This window comes from Macaca fascicularis, chromosome 15 (assembly GCF_037993035.2).
Source record: "Macaca fascicularis isolate 582-1 chromosome 15, T2T-MFA8v1.1".
Taxonomy (NCBI): Eukaryota; Metazoa; Chordata; class Mammalia; order Primates; family Cercopithecidae; genus Macaca; species Macaca fascicularis.
In genome coordinates this window covers 103798785-103813567 of record NC_088389.1, presented here as the reverse complement: position 1 = coordinate 103813567, position 14783 = coordinate 103798785, and the positions used below count along the sequence as shown (strand labels likewise).

Sequence of the window (14783 nt, the reverse complement as noted above, 5' to 3'; positions counted from 1 at the left end):
GGTTCTAGTGAGCTGTGATTGCACCATAGTGCTTCAGCCTGGGCAACAGAGTAAAACCTTGTCTCTAAAAAATTTAAAAAAAAAAAAAAAATGTGTTTCTATTTGCTTAACAGTGAGTATTCAAAAAATAGTTTTTGTGCTGTATTGATAAAACCTGGAAGTGGTGGGAATTGATGTCATGTAAAATTGTTAAGAATAAGAATAACCGGGTGCAGCGGCTCACACCTGTAATCCCAGCACTTTGGGAGGTCGAGGTGGGTGGATCACGAGGTCAGGAGTTCGAGACCAGCCTGGCCAACATGGTGAAACCTCATCTCTACTAAAAATACAAAAATTAACTGGGCTTGGTGGCGCATGGCTGTAATTCCAGCTACTCAGGAGGCTGAGGCAGCTACTCAGTTCAGGCTGAGAATCGCTTGAACCCAGGAGGCGGAGGTTGCAGTGAACTGAGACTGTGGCACTGCACTCCAGCCTGGGCAACAAGAGCAAAACTCCGTCTCAAAAAAAATAAATAAATAAATAAGAATAAATCTGATACAAAGAGGTATCTTTATATCTGTTATATTAAGCCAACAAAATAAACATTTTTCCATGATGAGGAGGATAATAATAATTGTAGCTACCTTTTATTGGGTGGCTTAATAAATATCTGGTGACATATTAATTTTACATCAGCCCATTAAGTCACAAACCCCCTAAGCAGTAGGTATTACTTTCAACAATTTACAAATGAAGAAAAAGTGTCCTGAGAAGGGTAATCATTTGATTAAAATCAAACTGATTGAATGTTGTAGCACTAGGAAAGGAGATCAGGTTTTTAATACTTCAAAGCCTTTGTATTTAACCATTATTTTTTTTTCTTCCCAAACTTTTGAATATATCCTAAGAGAATAGTGAAAAAGCATGAAAAATTAAGTATATGTATCTGCTTATTCAAGCATTATATATAATAGAAAAAACTTTGAAGTAATTAAAATGTATTAAGAATGTATTAATAAGTAAAAAGGCTTATGAGAGGATGGCAAATGGAAAAAAGCTCAATTTACAAAAGATATCTGATCCAGAGCATAAGAAACAATATAAGCAATAGGCAGTATTTGAAGAGACAATGAGCAATAATTTTCCAAAACTCTTGCATGGATTAGAAGGAGCAATGCATTCTAACTCATTTTTTGAGGCCAGTATAACCCTGATATCAAAACGTGACAAAACATATTGCCGGGCGCGGTGACTCAGGCTTGTAATCCCAGCACTTTGGGAGGCTGAGGCGAGCGGATCACGAGGTCAGGAGATCGAGACCATCTTGGCCAACACGGTGAAACCCTGTCTCTACTATAAATACAAAAAAAAAAAAAAAAAAAATAGCTGGGCGTGGTGGCGGATGTCTGTAGTCCCAGCTACTCGGGAGTCTGAGACCCGGGAATCACTTGAACCTGGGAGGCGGAGCTTGCAGTGAGCTGAGATCGCGCCACTGCACTCCACCCTGGGCGACAGAGCGAGACTCCGTCTCAGAAACAAAAACAAAAACAAAAAACAAACAAACAAACTTGACAAGAAAGATTGCATGGAAGGAATATACAATAGCTCCTCTTTATCGGTAAGGGATGTTTCAAGATGCCCATGGATATCTGAATCCGAGTATAGAACTAAACTCTATTGCCATCAATAGGACACGTTTCTATGCATGTCTTCCACCCACAAATTAAATGCCTTTTCTATCTCAACTAAGTACTTATCATACACTGTGGCTGCAACTTTTGCAGTTTGAGGTGTGGCAACAAAACTAGTACAAATTTCTTTTTTCCTATTTCGAGATTTCCAGGATAGAAGATTCATTCTTACTGTAGATCTTAGCAACATCAGCCTACAGTTTTCCTTTCCTTAAGTCAAGAACTAACGGCAGGGAGTGCCCACAGCTCTACGGTGTGGATATTCTGGACAAGGGAACAGGCAGGACAGAGGGTGCAGGACAGCTCAAGATTTCATCACGCTACTCAGAACAGCATGCAACTTAAATCAGGAATTGTTTACTTCCAGATTTTTCCATTTAATATTTTCAGACCGCAGTTGATTACAGGTAACTGAAACCGTGAAAGCAAAACTACAGGTGAGGGGGGACTACTGTAGAGCAATCTCATTCCTGAACACATCCTTTATCAAATGTAGGTATTATTTATTTGAGCAATAGCTGATAGAAATCCTGATGAAGATGAAGCAAAAAAGCTAAAATAGAAAATGTTAATGTAATTTAGTTATGTTCATGTTCATTTTATATATAACACACTATATATGTAACATTATATATATATATAATATATATATATTTCTCTTCACAAAACATGCTTCTCAGAGAAACAAGAAATATAATACTATTCTTATGTTTATTTTATTCTGCCTTTACGTCAACAATGGCCAGTGAAAACAACTTGGGAGTAATAATGAAGATGGTCAGCGAGCCGAAAGTGTTCCCAGCAAAGCAGCCCTCTGATCCATATACTTCAGCTACATCTTACATCACCAAGGTAAATATGCTCCCCATGAAAGAAATAGGTCCAGCAAATGTATTTTGTTTTAATTTTTTCTGATTTGTGTAGGAAAAAAATGCACAAAAAGGCATTCATATCTTTTAGGAATATAGGCAATTTTTGATTTTAATTTTGTCTTTTTTTCCTGATTTGTGTAGAAAAAAATGCACAAAAGCGCATTCATATCTTTTACGAATATAGGCAATTTTTGAACATTTACCTATGGAATTAAGTGACATCTATCTTAGAAATAGTATAACATTCATCCCAGAAATCTATGAAAATACTGTAAACAAGAGTATGCCCTTGCGAGCATTTGGTAAATATGAAAAACAAAGCTCAATAACAAAGATATATTATAGTGTTGTTTTGAGGGATGCAGCCCAGATTCATGATATTCCAAATATTCCTGTAATACCAATTCAGTGACACTTGGATAAAAGATGGACAACTGTTTTTCAACCTATAACTGTCCCCAAAAGTGAAGAATATATTCATTTCACAAGAGATTTTGAATATATCCTAAATTAATGTTACCTGTTTATAATTTTTTAATTTTAGAATTGACACGCAAGAATGCATCTGAAAATCATTGAATAATGACTGGGGTTGGAATATTTTCCATTTTGACTACTTATTCATATTTTTAGTATATACTTAGTATATGTTAGGCACTGCACTAGATGTAAAAACAGTATGAAAGGAGACAAAGAGAATTGGGTTTAGAGGTGCAAATAAATGAGTTTCTGTAACTAGATATTTGTTACTAAAATTGAAAAGCAAAAATCTTGAAATAGACAATATTTTTGATCAGTTGGAATTTTGAGGAAGCTCCAGTTCCAGCATATTGATATGAAGAAATAATTGAAGCAGGAATTGTAGTTCTATTCATGGATGTAGTGCTTGAATCTAGAATACTACCCGTCATATAACACAGGCTCAGAGAACAAATGCTAAATGAATGTATAAGCTGCTCAGGATTTTACAAAGATGTAAATATTTGAGTCTGTTTAGATAATAACAAAAAGTACCAAATACAGCTCTTATTTTGTCTGGCTAACTTCTAGTGTCTTATTCATATTAATTTACTTATGCTTATCAGTCCTGTGAAATTGGTGCTGTCTTTATTCCCATTTCATAGGTGAGCATACAGAGACTTGAAACAACCTGCCCAAGGTCCCGCAGTTAGTAAGCATTGGAAATGGAATTTGAACCCAAGCCATATGGTTCAGGATTCTGTACTATTAGACAATGTGCTACACTGTCTATGTGGGATCTTGGGAATTTTAAGAACTATCGAAATCAAACCTCACCTGGGGACTCAAAGCATTGTGGACAGAATGTGTTAGGTATTCATTCTTTCAATTCCCAGTCTCTCATTCTATATTAAACCACCAATCAAAGAAGAAGTCAACAATCCAACCATGGGGGGATGGGCGTAGAGATTAAGTATTTTTGCTATTTTAAACAAACAATAACATTAATATAATATTCAACTACCCTTAGGAAACTGGTCATACAACCTGTTTGTAATGGTACATCAGGATAAGCAAGACTTGTTGAACAAAATAGCATTAATTTTGAAATTATATGCTAAAGCTAGACTGAGAATTCACCGATTATGAACAAATCAAAGTGTGAGAGTTGTCAATATAGATAATAGAATCTTTTAAGATAAGTTTGCTATAAAATAATGAGTCTTTGGCTATTACATAGATACACACACGTATGTAAATTTATGAAGAATGATCCCATTTAAACAAGACTTAAGCTTCTGCTTCATGTTTCTTATTAAAATGTATTTTCTTAATAAAATGTATTTTCCTATTAAAATATATTTTCTTATTAAAATGTATTTTGTGTGCAATTTTCAAGAATTAAATTAAATTATTCAGTAGGCCGGGTGCGGTGACTCACGCCTATAATCCCAGCACTTTGGGAGGCCCAGGCAGGCAGATCACGAGGTCAGGAGATCGAGACCATCCTGGCTAACATGGTGAAACCCCGTTTCTACTTAAAAAAATACAAAAAATTAGCCGAGTGTGGTGGCGGCTGCCTGTAGTCCCAGCTAGCGGGAGGCTGAGGCGGGAGAATGGCCTGAACCCGGGAAGCGGAGCTTGCAGTGCACAGAGATGCGCTACTGCACTCCAGCCTGGGTGACAGAGCGAGACTCCGTCTAAAAAAAAAAAATTATTCAGTAACTCATCTTCTATTTTGAAAACATATTGACAAATAAAATTCAACTTAGCTTTCGAATAACACATATGAATGGCAATCTTGATTAGTAAAAGGTTTGGATTTAAGACTTCTTTCCTTATTACTTGAAATGCAAACACGAGGCATTACAGACAATTGTGTTAGTCATTGTGTTATAGTGTGTTATAACACATTATAATTGTGTTAGTCATTGTAGTAAATGTAGAATCAATATCATTAACAAAGCCACTGTGGTGATATATGAACAGGTTGTGTTTATTGTTCCCTAATCAGCTTCTTAATGAAGCAACCTCTTAGTCTCTGTGGGTTTCTCAATATTCCAGAGAAGTGACAAAGCCACTGGCCACCTCAGGTTTCCAGAATATTCTGCTGTAAGGCAGGCCAAACCAGATCAGAGCAGAACAATAAGCTCTTCTTAGACTTCCTAACATAATGATAATAAATTAATCGGTAACATCAGCGCCTTTAGCATACAGTTATTGCTGTGAGATCGAGAAAGATTTTGTTCTCAAATGCTCACCATGGGAATGAGGAAAAGAAATGACCTCATATTTGGCATGTACTAGAGATTTGGTAAACAGCTGATCAGAATAGTAATTTAGAAGAGATAATCATATGGGAATTAGAGTCAAATGATCAAAGTTCAAATGTCAGATTAACCACTTATTAGTAGTATGATCCTTGCAAAGTCACCTATTTTCTCGTGTGTGTGTGTGTGTATGTGTGTGACGGAGTCTCGCTCTGTGGCCCAGCTGGAGTGCGGTGGTAAGATCTCGGCTTACTGCAAGCTCCGCCTCCCGGGTTCACGCCATTCTGGCACAGCCTCCCGCGGAGCTGGGAATACGGGGACCTGCCACCACGTCCGGCTAATTTTTTTTATTTTTGATAGAGACTGGTTTTCACCGTGTTAGCCAGGATGTTCTCGATCTCCTGACCTAGTGATCCGCTTGCCTCGGCCTCCCAAAGTGCTAGGATTACAGGCGTGAGCCACCGCGCCGGGCCAAAGTCACCTATTTTCTCTAAGTAGTTATTTCCTCATTTGCTAATTGGATTTACATGACCAATTGTGAAGATTTTTTTTTAGAATTATACAAGATAATGTCTAATAAATGTTTAATACGGACCCTATATGTAGTAGATGAACATTTTTGAGGTAAACCCTGAAAACACTGTGTTACATCTTTGAAAGTGTGTTTATATAGTCATATGAGCTTTTCATCTTCTACTTTTTTCTGTTTTACTCCAGTTTTTTGCAAACGACAAGACATGCACCAAATGCAACATAAACACAAATAACCAAGCAGATGGAGTTTATGAGAAAAGAGAAGGTGAACGGTGATAAACATTTTCTACCATTATTAATGCTATAGTACTTGTGTTAATAATTTACCATTGACCCAACTTATTATCTAGCATTATAAAAATTTGCTGTTAAAAAGTTATAATATGTATCATAATAGGTCTTATGTTATACTTTATTAGGTTTTCATTTGTTTGATTGACATACAGACATATCTGACAATCAAAATCTATAGTTTGGGGGCCAGGTGCAGTGACTCACGCCTGTAATCCCAGCACTTTGGGAGGCCGAGGGGGGCGGATCACCTGAGGTCAGGAGTTCAAGACCAGCTTGGCCAACATGGTGAAACCACATCTCTACTAAAAATACAAAAAACTAGCTGGGCGTGGTGGTGGGTGCCTGTAATCCCAGCTGCTCAGGAGGCTGAGGCAGGAGAATAGCTTGAACTTGGGAGGTGGAGATTGCAGTGAGCCGAGATTGCACCATTACACTCCAGCCTGGGCAACAAGAGCGAAACTCCATCTCAAAAAATAATAATAATAAAAAAATAAAAATAAAGAAAACAAAATCTATAGTTTGTATTTAGGTAAAAGCTACCATTGAGGTATGGATCCTCACAGAAAATGCGTTTGCACCTAGGCTCATGCTGTAGTTAGCAGGTGACAGCTCCCCCTCCTGGCCAAGAGCGTAGATGAAACCCTGCATAGCTGACCATACTCCTAAAATCTTTCAGAGCTTATCTTGTGGATCTGCTGGTGAGAAAATATCTAGGCACACAACACACATATGCATATACATGAGTTTATGCACACACAAAAACATACTTATCCACATTTTCATTCCTGTCCCACATACATAGGCTTGACAAATGCTGAGGATATGAAAGGCAAGATGATATATTTGAAAGGTACCCTCTCCTTGTGAATAGTAGTGCAATCCAGGAAGACATTAAATACTCACAGAAATCTACATTCAAGGCTCCAAAACTATATTTTTACTTTATCAAGGCATGAGGTTTTCAGGAATAAATAATATCTACATTAAATTTAAATGCAACTGAATTTTTTCATAGACTTTTATTTGTTTCTGTCAGATTCTTCTTAATTTCTTGAGTTACTAAACTAATATTTATTAGATCGTACTCTGAGTCAGGTAGTATGCTAAATGCTAGGGATACAGCAATGAACCAATCAAGTGAAATCCCTGCCTCTGTAACAATAGAATTCTAGGCAGGGGAGATAAATGTTCACATTAATTTGTATTTCGTCTCTGAAGTTTTCAGTGTGCAAAACATGCACAATAATTAACAGTGAGTTTTAATCATTCCCCCAGTGAAGTTCAGAAATGTGAATTTTGATTCTCTCACTATTACTTAGAATAATAATGGTTGGCCTATTCCTTAGTAAATTTGTGGCTCTATTTCTGGCTTCTCATTGATGTTTTTAAGTAAGTCAAAAATGCTAATAGGTAGAAGTATGAAAATCAGATATCGTGTTATGAAAAATGTGAAGATCAGTGGTACTGCGGCATAGAAGTCAGTGAAAGATACATCTATGTGAAAGAACTTACTGCAATTTTTTAAGAACTTGATCCTTCTCCAGTCACCCCAAATATGAACCATTTCTATCACTAAATTTATCATTCTCATTCACAGGGAATTATGGAGAAATACTAAATAAAGCATGTTTTGAAAAATTCCCATAGGCTTTGAATGAGCAGGAAAAATTATATATATATATAAAAGAAATCCCTCTACAGAGATCTTGCACAGGCCCTGGTGTTGTGTTTAAGGTTACCTTCTGTTAAAGCTCTGTTTTTAAGCTACTCAGATTAGATTTTTGAAGCCATAAGGTAACCTTTCCAAGACAGATTTGTGAGCTTTTATTTATTAAGTCAAGAACTGTCCATAGAACACCACTGTTATCATTTAGTTTGAGGTGATTATTCAGTAACATCAGGCTGGAAAATGACTTAGCACCCATGAGATCCAGAGTTACCAGCTGTTCTTGTTCACAGATACTGCACACTAAAAAACAGGTGTCCTTGACAGTTACTGTCTTTTTCTACTATACGGGGCTTGTTGAAGTTTCATCCTTACAGAATGTCCCTCAGTTGTAAGGAGCAGAGATTTATGGTTGGATAATGTGGTTGCAAGGATGCTTAGAGCCTTTCTTCTCTCTACAGAATGATCCTGAGAGGAAAATAAAGATACTCAAGAGAATGTGTGAGGCATATTATGACTTAGTAGTATAGAAGAACAAAAACTAGCAAAGCACACTGAAGGTAATTTTAAAATGTAAACTGTCTTCTATTAGGTTGGTGCAAAAGTGATTGCGCTTTTACCATTAAAAGTTATTATGTGGCCGGGTGCAGTGGCTCATGCCTATAATCCCAGCACTTTGGGAGGCTGAGGTGGGTGGATCACCTGGAGTCAGGAGTTTGAGACCAGCCTGTCCAACATGGCAAGGCCCCATCTCCACTAAAAATACAAAAATTAGCTGGGCGTGGCGGCATGTGCCTATAATCCCAGCTACTTGGGAGGCTGAGGCAGGAGAACTGCTTGAACCTGGGAGGCAGAGGTTGCAGTGAGCCGAGATCATGCCATTGCACTCCAGCCTGGGCAACAAGAGTGAAACTCCATCTCAAAAAAAAAGAAAAAGGTAATTATTCTGCAGTCAACGTACTAGAAACGTACTTATATATAAAATACTAAATAGAACCTCGGAGGTAATTATAACCAGTACTAGAAAATAAACAACTCTCTTTTCATATTAAACTTTATTATTGCTGAATTATCTATATATCTCTTCTCCTCCTTCTGATATTTTCATTCTCAGTGGTGTAAAGGAAATATTTTAAAACTTTTGCAGCAACTGTCTTTAAAGTTTCAACATATATGAGAGCTATCACATTGATGTCAAAGATGATTGTCTTGAACATATGCAATAAATAAATGCTGGTTGTCTCTTAGCCATTGCAGTTCTCATTCAGTGCTGATGAATAATGTTTAATATGAATGCAATGCATTATTCCAACTTTTTTTCTTGTTTGCAGAAAAAAAAATTGTTTCATCTATTTATGTTTTTAAAAAGAGTCTGAAACAGGGAGCTGTCTGTAATTTATAGAATTGTGTACCTTTTAAGGTGTCAACATTGATATTTGGGCTACTGGAAAAAGAGGCAAATAACTTAGCCAAGACTCATTTATGAAACCTCATGCTCTGAGCCAGCCCCATGTTATAAGACATAAGAGCTATGCAAGAGAACCATGAGGGCAGAATTAGAAGGTTAGGCCTGGGGGAATTTGGCTCGACTATGTCTCCATAATCTTACCCAAGTCAGTATGAGAAATAATACTCCTTAATTACAATTTCAATGTAAAATACTTCTTGCACAATTACAAAATCAACCATTCACTTGACTAAACAGCATTGTTATTTTTCTCTGAAGTTGGTTTTCAAACTTTGGGGGAGGAAAAATTGTATTTTTTTATTGTAGCTCTAACAAATTACCACAAATTTAGTGGCTTAAAATAACACAAATGTATCATCTTAGAGTTCTGTGGGTCACAAATTCAAAATAACTCTCACTGGGTTAAAATCCAGGTGTCCGGCAGCATGGAATTCTTTTCTGGAGGCTCTCAGGAAGAATCCATTACCTTGCCTTTCCAGCCTCAAACACTGCCCAGATTTGCTGGTTTGTGACCCTCTCCCTTTACCTTTGAAACCAGTAGCATAGCATGTCTCCGACCTTGCCCCATTGTCACATCGCCCTTTCTGACCGCTTCTTCCATTTTTAAGGTTTCTTATGATTACCTTAGGCCTGCCCACACGATCTAGGCTAATCTCTAATTTAAGGTCAGCTGATTAGCAACCTTAATACTATGTGCAACTTTAGTTCCCCTTTGCCATGTGACCTGACATATTCACATGTTCTGGGGAGTAGGACATAACTTAGTTAAGGGCCAGAGAGCTGAATGGAGTCTTGAGCTGCAACTTGTTTCAATTTAACTTTAATCAAATTAATTGCCTACTAAATCACACACAAAAAAATCAAAATTCACCAAAGATATTTAACAACTCTAGGTATCAAAGACACAGCAATCCCAATGAACAGAATCTGATGTAAAGAACCAGAAAAGTCAGTCCTAAGTGGAAAAACAGTCAAAAAAGTCCAATCCTGAGATGAGTTGGATGTTGAAGTTATCAGGCAAGGATTTTTAAACAGCTGGTATAACTATGCTTAAGGATTTCTTTCTTTTAAGGGCTTAAAGTAAAAGAGAAAAATCATACCCAAGAAACAGAATATATGAAAAATAACCAGGTAGAAATTGTGTAACTAAAAAACCCAGTATCTAATTTTTTAAAAATGGGCTTAATAGCAAAATGGAACTCATATAAAGAAGAGTTGGTAAAATTTAATATGGATTAATGTAAATTAGGCAATTTTTAAAGAGAGAAAACATAATTTAAAAAGAAAGAACAGAGCCTCAGAAATCTTGTAAGAGTATATGAAAATTTCTAATATTAATAATCAGATTCCCAGAAGAAAAAGGCAGAGAGAAGTGGTAGAAAAAAATCTGAAGAAATAATGGACACACTTCTCAAGTTTTGTAAAAGTCAGTATTTCACAGGTTCAAGAAGATTGGCACCACCTATCAAAAGAAATATGAAGAAAGTCACACTCTAAACTCATCCTCATCAGATGGCTGAAAGCCAAGGCTAAAGAGAAAATCATGAAAGCAAGTGGAACAGAGAACAACAATACATCACACAGAAGGGAACACAATTCAAGTTTGTGGAAAATCTTTTAAAATATTTATTAATTGGAAAGGTGGGAAAATTAAGTACTGAAAGAGAAAATTATTGACAACCCAGAATTCTATATCCAGCAAAAATATCCCTCATAAGTGAATGCAAAATAGTATATTTTTCAGATAACAGAAAACTGAGAGAATGTGTTGTCCTTGTCCATGCACCAGGAGAGAAGCTGCAAGTTCAGAGGATGAAGAAAAAGTAGGTAGTAGAGAAAAATTCATATATTAAGGAAGAAAGAAAACATCACTATAAATGATAAATATCTGGGTAAATGTAAAATTTTTTAATCTGAATTTAAAATAAATGAATGTGACTATATACATACAACATTTTCTTGTGGGATCTTAATGCGCAAAGAAGCACAAGAAACTTGGGGGTAATTAACGTAATTCATACATTGTTTGTCGTGGTGGTTTTATGGATGTATTGGTCTGTTAAAATTAGTTGAATTGTACACTTTAAAAGCTTGCAGTTTTGGGGGGGCATGTAAATCACATATAATAAAGTAACTTAACAGAAGAACCTGAGAAGAAGGGGCATGACAAGTTATAAATGCAATAGATGGCCAGTAAATAGTAATAGTAGGTGTGACTCTCATATGCTTTGCTTCCTTATGTTTTTCCTTTTATGGTTCCAGGAACTCTAAATGTAGGGAACTATGTCATAATATATCACTGTGGGAAGATTAATCAGAAAAATAATTAGTCCTTCAAATATGAGTACCTTTTTTATTGTTATGAGGTAGAATTTAATTTATCCATCTAAAAATTAGAGTATGGTTATTATGTATTTACTAAGCCCAAATATTTTAGAGTCATTCATTCTTGATTCTTCTTTTATTTGGAATTTTAAAGGTGTAAGTTTAATTGTCAAAATATATCTTAAATCCATCCATCTCTACACCCAGTACTCTGACTTGAGTCACCAACATCTGTAGTTGCTGCCTGGTAAACTACAACCACTTCTGAATGGTCTCCTTTTTCCTGTCTCGGCACAACCAATTTATTCATCATTCAGCAGTCACAGAGATCTGCTTTAACTGTGCCTAAACCCCTCCAATGGCTTTCAATGGACTGCACGTAAAACCCAAACTCTTTATTATTTCTTACAAGGCACTAAGTTGCCTGTCATACTGCCTGAGCCACTCTCTTTTACTCACTGGGATCTTGTCACACTAGCTCATGATAAGTTCCAAGATATTATCAACCTATTTCTTCCATCAGGGCCTTTTAGCTTTCTGTTCTCTTGTCTGAAGCGTTCTCTCTCACACTCACCTTCTCATTTTCAGCATGGTCAACTTCTTTTCATTCTTCAAGATTCACTTCAAAAGTTGTTCCCACTAAGAAAACTCCTCTAAGCAGCCTTACCTAATCAGTTCTCCCCAGTAACGTATACGCACAGTACTCTATTTACATCTTTGCTAATATTTATTACAATCTTTCAATTTTTTAACATATGTGTTTAGTCATTTGCTTCTATTCTTTTTCACTGGAATATAAACTTTATCAGACACACTGTGAGTCTTTTGTGCATCATTGCATTTTTTATTCTAAACTAAGTTTTCATTGTGTAGTAAATATTCAATAAATATTGAATGAATGAGAATGGAACAATGTTTAAGCAAATTAATAAATACATATTGGATCAATGCTATTTGTAAACTAAATTCTATAATTTTTATTCATGAAATATTAACAATGCTTTTTTAATGAAAATTTCTTATAAGATTCTTCCCTGTTCTTTCTCTTATATCAGTTGCTCAAGAACTGAAAGAAATTATGGTGGAGCTAGAAAAAGTCCAGGAAAATTTAAAACTTGCACATAGCCATCCAAATGCAACAGTATCTCCACGGAAGATAAAGTCCTGGGATTTGGATGTAGAAACAGAACAAGAGAATAAAAACAAACTTACAAATGTAATCTTTTCTCATGGCTCTAGAATAACTAAAATAACTCGTAATAACATTAATCTGGTTACTTCAAGTAAATATCCTTCTGATATTTGAGTTTCTGATGCACAAGGGAGTCCACTAACAAACTGAAACCATCATGTTGATTGATGTTCAGAAGGAATGTATTTGGAGACATTTATTTCATAGATACCAAAATGCATATTTGCCGTTTTCTTTTAGGAGTCTTTTTTTTTCACTCACGAGTATTTAAGAATCACTTCATAATGTCATATTGAGATATAGATTCTGGCTGTTAGATAAAGCACATTCTCTAGTTAAGTAACTCACTAGATTCACATTGTGACTTGAGACTCTTCAAAACTGTAGATGCTGTATCATTGAAAGAGGAGACTATTCTCTCTGACTTTTGTAGAAAATAGCCTGACATGTATATTGCAATTTAGAGTTTTATTGAATCAATGATTATAATTAAGATAAAACATGATCTTGAGTGCTAATGATCAGACCAAATTTTAGGGTGAACAGCAGAGGAATAATGCAGTAAATGAAATAAAACCATCATTAACTTCATAAGAACTTTGAGTAGTATTTTGAAAGCTCTCAGAACCTAAAATAATTGTACATATATATTTATATGTGTGTGTGTGTGTGTGTGTGTCTATATATGTGTGTGTGTGTTTTCATGATACTTGTGGCTAGCCAAGATCTAGGGAAAGAACACAATGGAAAAGTGTCTTAAAATGTGTGTGTGTGTGTGTGTGTGTGTGTGTGTGTGTGTGTGTTAAGAAACAGGCAAGTTACTTTGCAGATATGGTTCCCTAGCCATCCCTTCCCCATGCAGGGGCTTATAAATAAGTTATCTCCTATTTTAGATTCTGTGAATGGCTGATCCCCATTTGATACCATGTCATAGCAGGCATAACTGACTGTGGAAACCAAAATCCAAATTAATAGACAACATGGGAATATTCCTGTCCATATGTGACTCACTGTTTATTGCTCCTCTACTTGACACTCACTCCAGCTCCATGTCCAGGTACTCCACATTTGCTTTTACCTGTGAGAGATCCAGTCCTGAAGCAATGACACATCGAGTTGGTCCAATTCCATTCATGAGCTCCAATCACCTCTTTCTTTCTTACTGGATTTCTGCTTCCCATTTAGCTCCTGGAATGTTCTTTCCCTGAGCATGAGAAACTACTCTTGCCTGAGGCACCTCTTTATCATGGGTTGAGTCAATACGTAACCACCTCTTCTACCCCATCCAGACCTGCATCCACACCTATGCACGTGCAAACACACACACACACACACACACACACACACACACACACACTTAGGAGATTAGGATTCAGTTTCCTAAGACCATATTTTTTATTCAGGAGCCTCTAGCTTAGAGTCAGTCACATGGTAGATGCACAAGACACTCATTTGTGGCTCAGCCATAAAGCCCCATTGGGCTCATAATCACAGGTTATTAATTACTTTTAAGGTAAGATAAAATGTTTTCCATATTTAATTTCACATGAGAGACATTTTCTCTGAGTTTTTTTTTTTTTTCATTTAGAAAGAAGTTGGTAAAAATATGTAAGAAGCATATATCTTAAACAGATCTTGGGATTAAAAGCCAATAAATAACCCACTTTTTATAGAACACTGCATTTGACCTAAGGGGAAAAAAATCACACAATTATTTTTACTCCCAGTTGAACTACAGGAAATCAGAATGATGGAGGCGAGCAAGCCAGAAGCAATAACCATTTTAATCAAGAGTATCATTTTTAAATCTTGTTCTACTTTTTATTTTATTGGCACATAATATTTTACATGTTCACGGGATATATGTGAGAATTTTTTACATGTATAGAATGTGTAATGATCGAGTCAGGGTAGTTGGGGTATCCATCACTTTGAGTATTTATTCTTTCTATGTGTTGGTAACATTTCCAGTCCTCTTTTCTAGCTACTTTGAAACGTTGCTATCCTTTGAGAGTCATGAAAAAAGTGGGAGG

At 36.1% G+C, this 14783-nt stretch overlaps 1 long non-coding RNA gene across 1 annotated transcript; it reads left to right on the top strand.

Annotated features, from left to right (window-relative positions):
* Positions 1 to 2413: 2413 nt before the first annotated feature.
* On the top strand, positions 2414 to 10341 carry LOC123569113 (uncharacterized). The gene is made up of 3 exons (XR_006692640.3): positions 2414 to 2522; positions 5989 to 6070; positions 8227 to 10341. It is a non-coding gene; the product is annotated as an uncharacterized lncRNA (long non-coding RNA).
* Positions 10342 to 14783: the final 4442 nt, after the last annotated feature.